Consider the following 8,575-nt stretch of genomic DNA (forward strand, 5'->3'; position numbering starts at 1 on the left):
CAATATTTATATTTGGTGCACTGAAAGGGCTAACTTTCCAAAGCTGACCCAAAGGTTTAGTAAAAGTGTTTTGGAGAAAAACACTAAACAGAACAATGCGAATGAAAACTGGGAGCTATTGTTTAAGGAGCTTGTTAGATGGGGCATAAGCCACATTGCCTAATTAGCTGAGCTTGCAATGGCCTTCCACTCAACTCCCTGACATTTCTCCGTCTGCAAATGTGGTACCCATTTTAAAACCTAGATCCAATCAATTGCAACATGTCAGGGAAGATTCTAGGCATCAATGATCTGATCATTGGGTTGATGGTGGTGAACAAGAGATTCCCATAGGGCTCCCTCTTCCCAAGAGCCAACCTCATCCTCTCTCCCCTTTCTGCTCCCGCATCCTCTGCAAACTTTCAAAGACAGATGACTCGTGATGGCCTTTGCTCATGGGGATCTTGCCTCTTGGTCAGGGGTTCGGCTCTTTTGGGGGGAAGGATGCAGCAGATGGCATGGGGGGGAGCCCAGGGCCTCCCATGGGCTCTGACCCAGGCCACTCTGAGGACAACACTTCTTACCACCCGCTATTGTCCTAAGTTCACAGTTTATCACAGGAAGCTCTGAAGGGTGTCAACTCACTGCTTGGTACCTCTTCTCAGCCGGGCGTGGCATGGCAGCTCTCTCCTTAGGGTGGCAGCTGCCTCTGTTATTCTGACAGATCCAGGTTGGTGATTAGGTGGTGGGCAGGATTGAACCGCGGGCCTCTGGAGCTTAGTGTGTGGGCCTCTACAGCATGAACTAAAAGCCACCCAGCTGTTAGCAAAGGCTGTATAGAAGACATGTTTTATTGCTCCCTCTAAGTGATCTCGGTGCCACTAGCTGGGACACCCCACCACACCCTGGAGGTGTGTGGGTTATGTACTTCCCCTAGCTGAGGAAGCGCATCCTGAGCTTTGGAGAGTTCCCAGCTGTAATCCCGGATGACCCCTGTAACGATGCGACCACTGGCAGGACACTACTGAGAGTATCAATTCAGGACAAATTGCTTGGAGCAGGGCAGTCACAGCCCGAGGCTTGGTGCCCTTTACTATTAAAGCACGTTACAGCAGCCATGCAGAGAGGACTTTGGTTTCATCCCACTGTCCAATCGGACGTCATACAAGCAATTCCCTCAGCTATTCCAGTTCCATTGTATCACCACCAGCACCGCTCCTTATGGGGATGAATGGTTATGAAAACCAATACCCCAGTAAAAGAAAATGGGTTCTCTCAAAGGACCCCAAAGGACCAAGCCCCAGATGCAGGTCAATAGACGAGTCAGATCTTACCCACAAATCACGCTCTTGCAAATCCTTTAGCGTTATGGAAAAATTGATCCATGTGTTGTGTTTTCAATCAGATCAGCCTGAGGCCTTTTATTGATTAGAAGCACGCAGGGGAGAACCGTTATGGAAACGGCCTCCCCGAAGCTGGTTACAGACAGCCTTATAAAGCTTAAAACCACAGTCGTAATATGCAAGTTACATACATAATTTCCTTATTATTTTGCTAAAAAAATATTGCAAAGTTAATGCTGATTGGAGCAGGAGTAAATTTCTTCCATATTAGGCTTTTCCTGTTCTTACTTATCTGTTCTATGCGGTTACGTGTTGACAGTAGGGGATATTACAAAATTGTTTTTCAGTCGGGGACTGTTAGGACTTTCCACTGTCTCCTCTGTGCCCCCCTACTTGGCTTGTCTGGCCGGCCCTGGCAGCTTGACATGAGGCCTGGGCCTACAAGGCCTTGGATAACACTGGATTTTCCCTTACAGCATCTAAAATATAAAGGTTTATTCATAAAAAGAAAGAAATATAGATGAGAGTTAAAATTTTTAAAGGAATTAATTACACACAGTAATGGCAAAGTTCTTGGTTCAGGCTTGTAGCAGTGATGGAATAAACTGCAGGTTCAAATCAAGTCTCTGGAGTCCATCCACAGCTGGGATGGGTCATTCAGTCCTTTGTATAGAGCTTCAGTTTGTAGCAAAGCCCCTCCAGAGACATGAAGCAGGACTGAAAATAAGATGAAGACGAGGCATCAGCCTTTTATAGCCTCTTGCCATGTGGTCTTTGCTTTCTTTGTCCCAAGGACACACTATCCAGCACGTGGCATAGAAAAACCTTAGAGTTCTGTCCAAAGGCAGGTCCCTGCAGACCTTGCTGAGTCACAAGGCGTATCTGCCTTCTCTCAATGGGTCGATTGTATAACTGATGGTCCTTAATGGGCCATTAAGCAGGCGAGGCAGAACTGACACCAACTTATCTGGGGTGTTCCCCAGAAGCAGAGCACAAGTTTGAAGTACGGGCAGCATAGAGCCAATATTCATAACGTCAACTACAAAAATGATACACATCTAGAGATGGCATCATTATAATCAGCCAATCAGAACCTCTCCATAGACCTCTTACACGACAACCTTTCTACAATATTGGCTGCAAATATAGAACAGTGGCCACAACGGTGATCTATACAGTTACAGATTATGTCAATAACGTCACAGGAGGTGACACGGCATCAGTGAGACTGATACTGAAATACTGCCTCCAATTTTGGTGTCTTCATTTGAAAAAGATGTGAAATTGGAGCTGGGGCAGAAAGAGCCACTAAAGGTTCTGAGGGCTGGAGAAAAATGCCTTCTAGTGAGCTATTGAAAGAGCTCAACCTGTTTAGCTGATCAAAAGAAGATTGAAAGGTGACTTCATTGAAGTGTTGAAGTGCCTTAATGGAGAGAAAAGATTGGGTATTAAAGGGCTCTTTAATCTAGCAGAGAAAGGAATAACAAGACCCAATGGCTGGAAGATGAAAAGAGGCAAATTCGTATTACAACTAAGGCACAAAGATTCAACCGCGAGGAATATTCATCACAGAAACAAGCTACCAAGGAAAGTGATGGATTCTCCATCTCTTGATGTCATTTCATGAAGACTAGATGCCTTTCTGGAATGTGTTTGCTCCAAAAGTAGCTCTTGTGTCCTACAGGAGGCCTGTGATACACAGTGGGTCAGATTAGATGCTCTAATGGTCTCTTCTGGCCATCAAGTCGACTAATTTCTGAAAAACTGAGTGTAGCATTGAGAGCAGCGTCTGATGTTTCCCTGTCTAGCCGGCTTGCTGCCTAGAACGAACGCTCCTTGAGTGGGGTGATCCACAGGGAGCAGCTCAAACCTGCAAAGTGCCTGGCCAGCGGCAGGACATTAGCCCAGCAAGGGAGGGGTGTGGCAGTGACATCACAAAGGCCTTTGGCAGGACCTCAGCCTATTGGTCCAAGGTGGTGACCTCACAGAGAGATGCTGACATCAGCCAGGCAGGACCGGGGCGAGGGGCCAGGGAAACCTCAGAGACCCCTGTGGCTTTGCTCCAGCAAGTCTCCTTCTCCAGGTCTCTCTCTGAGGACTGAGAGAGTATTTGGGTTCACGGACGTGAGCACCAGGAGGAACCTCTTTTGAGTTTTCTCCTTCCCTTTTAGTGATTTTACTAGAAAACAGCCATCCCTGTTTAGAAGGTAAGAGCCTCCTGTAGGTTTGAAACCTCTTCAGTCTGATCCATCTGGTGACAGTTGAATTCTAAGCATGGAAAACACGAACTTAAAGAGGCAGAATTTTATTGCGCACCTGGGATTTTGTCCCTTAGAATCACTGGGGACATTAGGGTTTGTCCTTTTTGTTTCACCTTTTCCTCCATCCATCCCTCCCTCCCTCCTTTCTCTTCTTCTCTTGCTTATTTTGTTCTTTCTCCTGTTCCGCTCCCAACACCAGGAGGGAGGGGTGTTTGTGTGTGTGTGTGTGTGTGTGTGTGTGTTGCGGGGGAGGGCTCTGCAGCTCCCACTGTGGGAGGGCCACCCAAAAATGTGGGGCTGAAATAGTGCTCAGGTAGTCAGGGCCAGATTAACCTTCTGTGGGTCCTGGTACCAAACATATTTGCAGGCCCCTATGTAGTCACTATGGGCTCCGAGTATGGGCCTGGTGGGGCAGTGCCATTGGTGCTGTAGGATACCTGCTACTGAACCTCAGAGACATTTTTCATTTTGATCACACCCCCCTACATGACTATACGCATTGCCATACACAGCTCCCTCAGCCCCCGGGTTTTCTTATTGAGCTGTACACCCATGTGGGTTTACCAGTGTCCACAGTGAGCAGAACTTTCATAGTGATCAAGGAAACTCCCCACAGATTTATCTCCTTCCTCATTCAGACCTTCTCTAGCCATGTCTCCAGTACCCCCCATGTCACCAGTCACGGCATGTGGTCCTAGTCTCAGCTCAGTTCTAAAGCCAGCAGATACCTGATCAGTTCTGACAGATCCCCCCCTCAGCCCCCATCCTGCCATGTGAGCAAGCCACCTGCAAACACCATCTCCCCAAAGTCAGGACTTAGCCCTTGGGAATCTGAAGCCACCAGCCTCTCTCCCTCTGCTCCCATCTACATGCTAGTCTGCTACCTGGTCACCCCCACTTCTCCCCATACTTGTTTCCTTTCTACTTTGGACATGCTCCCATCCAGCTGGAAGCTCCCTCTGCCAGCCTGACCTGCTCCCTCTTTCCCTGCTCCCCTTGACATTCCTGTCCTACTGGTGACCTCTGTTCCTTGAGGTTAACTCCAGTGACTTTAGCTGCTCTAGCTTAATGGCCCCAGTAGTCACAGAGCCACTTGTAGCTTCTCTGGCTACGGCCTTGGGGCCAGTTCCCAGATGCCAGCCTTAGCCAGCTGCAGCTACTAGCCGCAGGAGGGCTGGCAATGCCAGGGCTGAGCATGCTTGAACCTTGCAACGGCAGCACTAGGGACTCTAAATCCTCAGCGCTGGCCCTAGGCAGCTGCAGACTCTGTAGTTAGGCACTTCCCTCCTCTAGGCCATGGCTTTAAATGCCTGAGATTCCCATCACCTGCAGCAGAGGCCACCAATTCCCACGCCCCCCTCAGCCAGCACCTAGTCATGCAGAAAGTGCAGCCTGAGTGATTTTGGAGGCTGGGGTGGCAGGAGGTTCCCGTCCCTGAGCAGCAGCTCTGCAGCAAGCTCACATGCTTCCCAGTTGAGACATTAGCCGTTACTGACAAGGCTTGTCTGTGTTCTTTTTTTTTTATCTCATTGTTAGGTGTGAGAAGTATGAACTGTTCAATAGGTTCCATTAGTTGGTTAATAAGATGTTTATGAAGTAAATCACTGGCTTTAAAATAAGATCCAATCTGGAGCATATGAACTATTGACCCCTGGACTCCATCTCTGAGAGGGGACTTGTTTACCATCAGGACACAGGCTCAAACCAGTCCAAACCGGTTTTTCCCGCCAAAACCAGCCCTCAGCGTTCCATCTCCTCAGCACTTTTCCTGCCACAAAAGTGATATAAGGACGTGCTCAGCGCCTGCGCAGGGCCGTCCCCCCCAGCGATGGCCCCTCCACGGTCGGGTCTTCCCAGCGCTCCCGAGCCGGAGAGTGACGAGCCCCCTCGGTCCCGCCGTGAGACTGAGGAACAGGAGGCCTGTCACCCCCATTCCTGCCATCCTGCATCCCTGGGGTCCAGCCTCCCACGGAGCCCCCGGGAAGTGAGAGACCCCGGGGGGGGCACTGGGGCTGGGCAGGAAAGTGACTCTGCCCCGGGGAACCTGGGAGAAGCCTCAGAGCTGCCTCAGCCCCAGTGGAGCTGCATCAGGATCCGCCCCCGGCACCGCTGGGATTTGGGGGGCAGAGACTGGGGCCTGGTGGGGGGGATCCCCTGTGGTGGTGGGGGAGATGGGGGGTGTCAGGCAGGGAGGGGAGAAGCTGGAGTTGTAGGGAGGGGAAGGTCGGTGGGATGCGGGGGGGTTGAACTGTCTCTGGGCAGCCAGGAAATTCCCAGTGGCGGGGGAAGTGGTGGGTGGGCGAAGGGGGGTTAATTGGATCCTTCCCCTGTTTGTGCCACTTGCCTCTCGCCCCCGATACAAATTCTCTCTAGTTCTGCCCCTTTTCTCTCTCAGTATCTCACACGGGCTATAAAATCTGGGGCGATTTCCCCCCTTTCCCCTCCAATGATCAGCTCTCCCGTCTCCCCCGATTTCCCCCGTTCTCCCCATGAGGCCTGGTCCACACTAGGACTTTAATTCGAATTTAGCAGCATTAATTCAAATTAACCGTGCACCCGTCCACACCAGGAAGCCATTTAATTCGACATAGAGGGCTCTTTAGTTCGAATTCTGTACTCCTCCCCGACGAGGGGAATAGTGCTAAATTCGACATTGCTATGTCGAATTAGGCTATGTGTGGACGGAAATTGAACTTAGTAGCTCCGTGAGCTATCCCACAGTGCACCACTCTGTTGACGCTCTGGACAGCAGTCCGAGCTTGGATGCTCTGACCAGCCACACAGGAAATGTTCCGGGAAAATTTGAATTCCTTTTCCTGTCTGGCCACTTTGAATCTCATGTCCTGGTTGGACATCGGGGCGAGCTCAGCAGCACCGGCAACAATGCAGAGCTCTCCAGCAGAGGAGTCCAGGCAATCTCAGAATAGAAAGAGGTCCCCAGCATGGACTGACCGGGAAGTCTTGGATCTGATCGGTGTGTGGGGCAATGAGTCTGTGCTTTCGGAGCTGCGCTCCAACAAACGAAATGCAAAGACCTACGAGAAGGTCTCCAAAGCCATGAGAGACAGAGGATACAGCCGGGATACAACGCAGTGCCGCGTGAAAGTCAAGGAGCTGAGACAAGGCTACCAAAAAATCAGAGCGGCAAACGGACGCTCCAGAGCCCAGCCCCAGACATGCCGGTTCTACGAGGCACTGCATGCCATTCTCGGTGGGTCTGCCACCACTGCCCCACCAGTGTGCGTGGACTCTGAGGATGGGATACTGTCGACAGACTGTTCCTCGGAGATATTCGCGGACGGGGAAGATGAGGAGGACGAGGCAGTCGACAGCGCTTACAATGCTGATTTCCCCGACAGCCAGGATCTCTTCATCACCCTCACTGAGATCGCCTACCAACCCTCCCCAGCCATTACCCCGGACCCTGAATCAGGGGAAGGATCAGTCGGTAAGTGCTTTAAACATGTAAACATTTATTTCTAACAGAACAGGAATATTAAATATGCGAAAAGAAGGTCTATATACAGGGGGATGGAACAGGCATCTTCCTCGGAGATCTCCTGGAAGCTCTCCTGGAGGTAATCGAAAAGCCTCTGCAGGAGGTTCCTGGGGAGAGCTGGCTTATTGGGTGCTCCGAGGTAGCACACTTTTCCGCGCCACGCTATCAGCTGGTACTCCGGGACCAGTGCCTTGACGAGCATGGCAGCATAGGCCCCTGGCTTGTGCTAGCTTTCATGCAGCATGCGCTCTCTCTCTGTCTGTGAGACCCTCCTCAGGGTGATGCAGAATTTTGGCTGCCCCCCACCCCAGCCCTGGGCTCTCACCCGCCCCCACCAATGCCCCTCCCACCCACACCACCTGCTGCCCCAGTGCTGGGCTCTCACCCCCCCGCCCCCACAAGTGCCCTCCCCACACCACCTGCTGCCCCAGTGCTGGGCTTCCCCCCCCACCCCCCACCGCACCCCACCCCCACCCCCTACTGCCCCGGCCCTGGGCACCCCCCCCCCACCAGTGCTGAATGCCCACTCCCCCCTCGCCTCCAGCTGGTCGGGCGCTGGCAGGGTCGGGGTAGCAGTGGGGCTCCCGGGCCAGGCCTCAGCCCAGAGTCCCTCCAGCCAGGGCTCTCGCCTCCAGGACCAGCTGGGACCTGGGAGGGCAGAGCCGGGGGACTGTCCCGGCAGGAGGCTGAGGAGCCGGGGCAGGGTAGCCCCAGAGGGAGTGGAGCCCCAGAGAGCGGGACGTGGGCCCCGCATGGCAGCGCCCCGCCCCCTATGACCCCGCTGCTGCTGCTGCTGCTGCTTCTGGCCGCCCGGCTGTGGCGTTGGGGGGCAGCCGCCCTGCAGCACCTGGTGTCCCCTGCTTGGAGCCTGCCCGGACAAGCCACAAGTGTTGTACAGACAAAGCTACACAGGAGCTTTTCAGAGGGCAAGACAAAGACACCACATTTATTATGAGAACAGTGCGATTTATGGCCAGTAACTAATATTTTAATCCTTATACACACACACATTATACCTAATACCTACACACACACACACAAACACCCATCAGATGTTCTGCAGCTGCTGCATAGTTACCAGTCCTGAAGATAACTTGAGTTTGTGGCTTGAGTTTGTAGCTTGGGTTCGTAGCTTGTGGCGGTAACTGGCCAGGAAAGCCGGGCACAAGGACGAGCTGGGTCTCTGTTGGGCCTGCACCGATGCCCTTCCATGTTGGCAGCAGAATGTTACCCTCCAAAGTCTCCTATCTCACCTGTCCTTTTTGTTTGAATCCAGAGTCTGTAGGTCTTGCTGTGTCACTGCCTCTGGGTTTTGGTGACGGGTCACCCGTCAATTGCAGGCGACTTGCAGCCGGGGACCTGGCATTGATCTTCCTTCTATTGGACCTTTTCTTTTTAGGGTGGCCTCTTCTTACTTTGTTAGGGCTCTTGTCTGCAGCTTCAGCCAGCGGGGTTTGAACTTTATTTCATCAGGACAGGCTGGGGCTGGAGGT

Source organism: Mauremys reevesii, linkage group 12, assembly GCF_016161935.1.
Source record: "Mauremys reevesii isolate NIE-2019 linkage group 12, ASM1616193v1, whole genome shotgun sequence".
NCBI lineage: Eukaryota > Metazoa > Chordata > Testudines > Geoemydidae > Mauremys > Mauremys reevesii.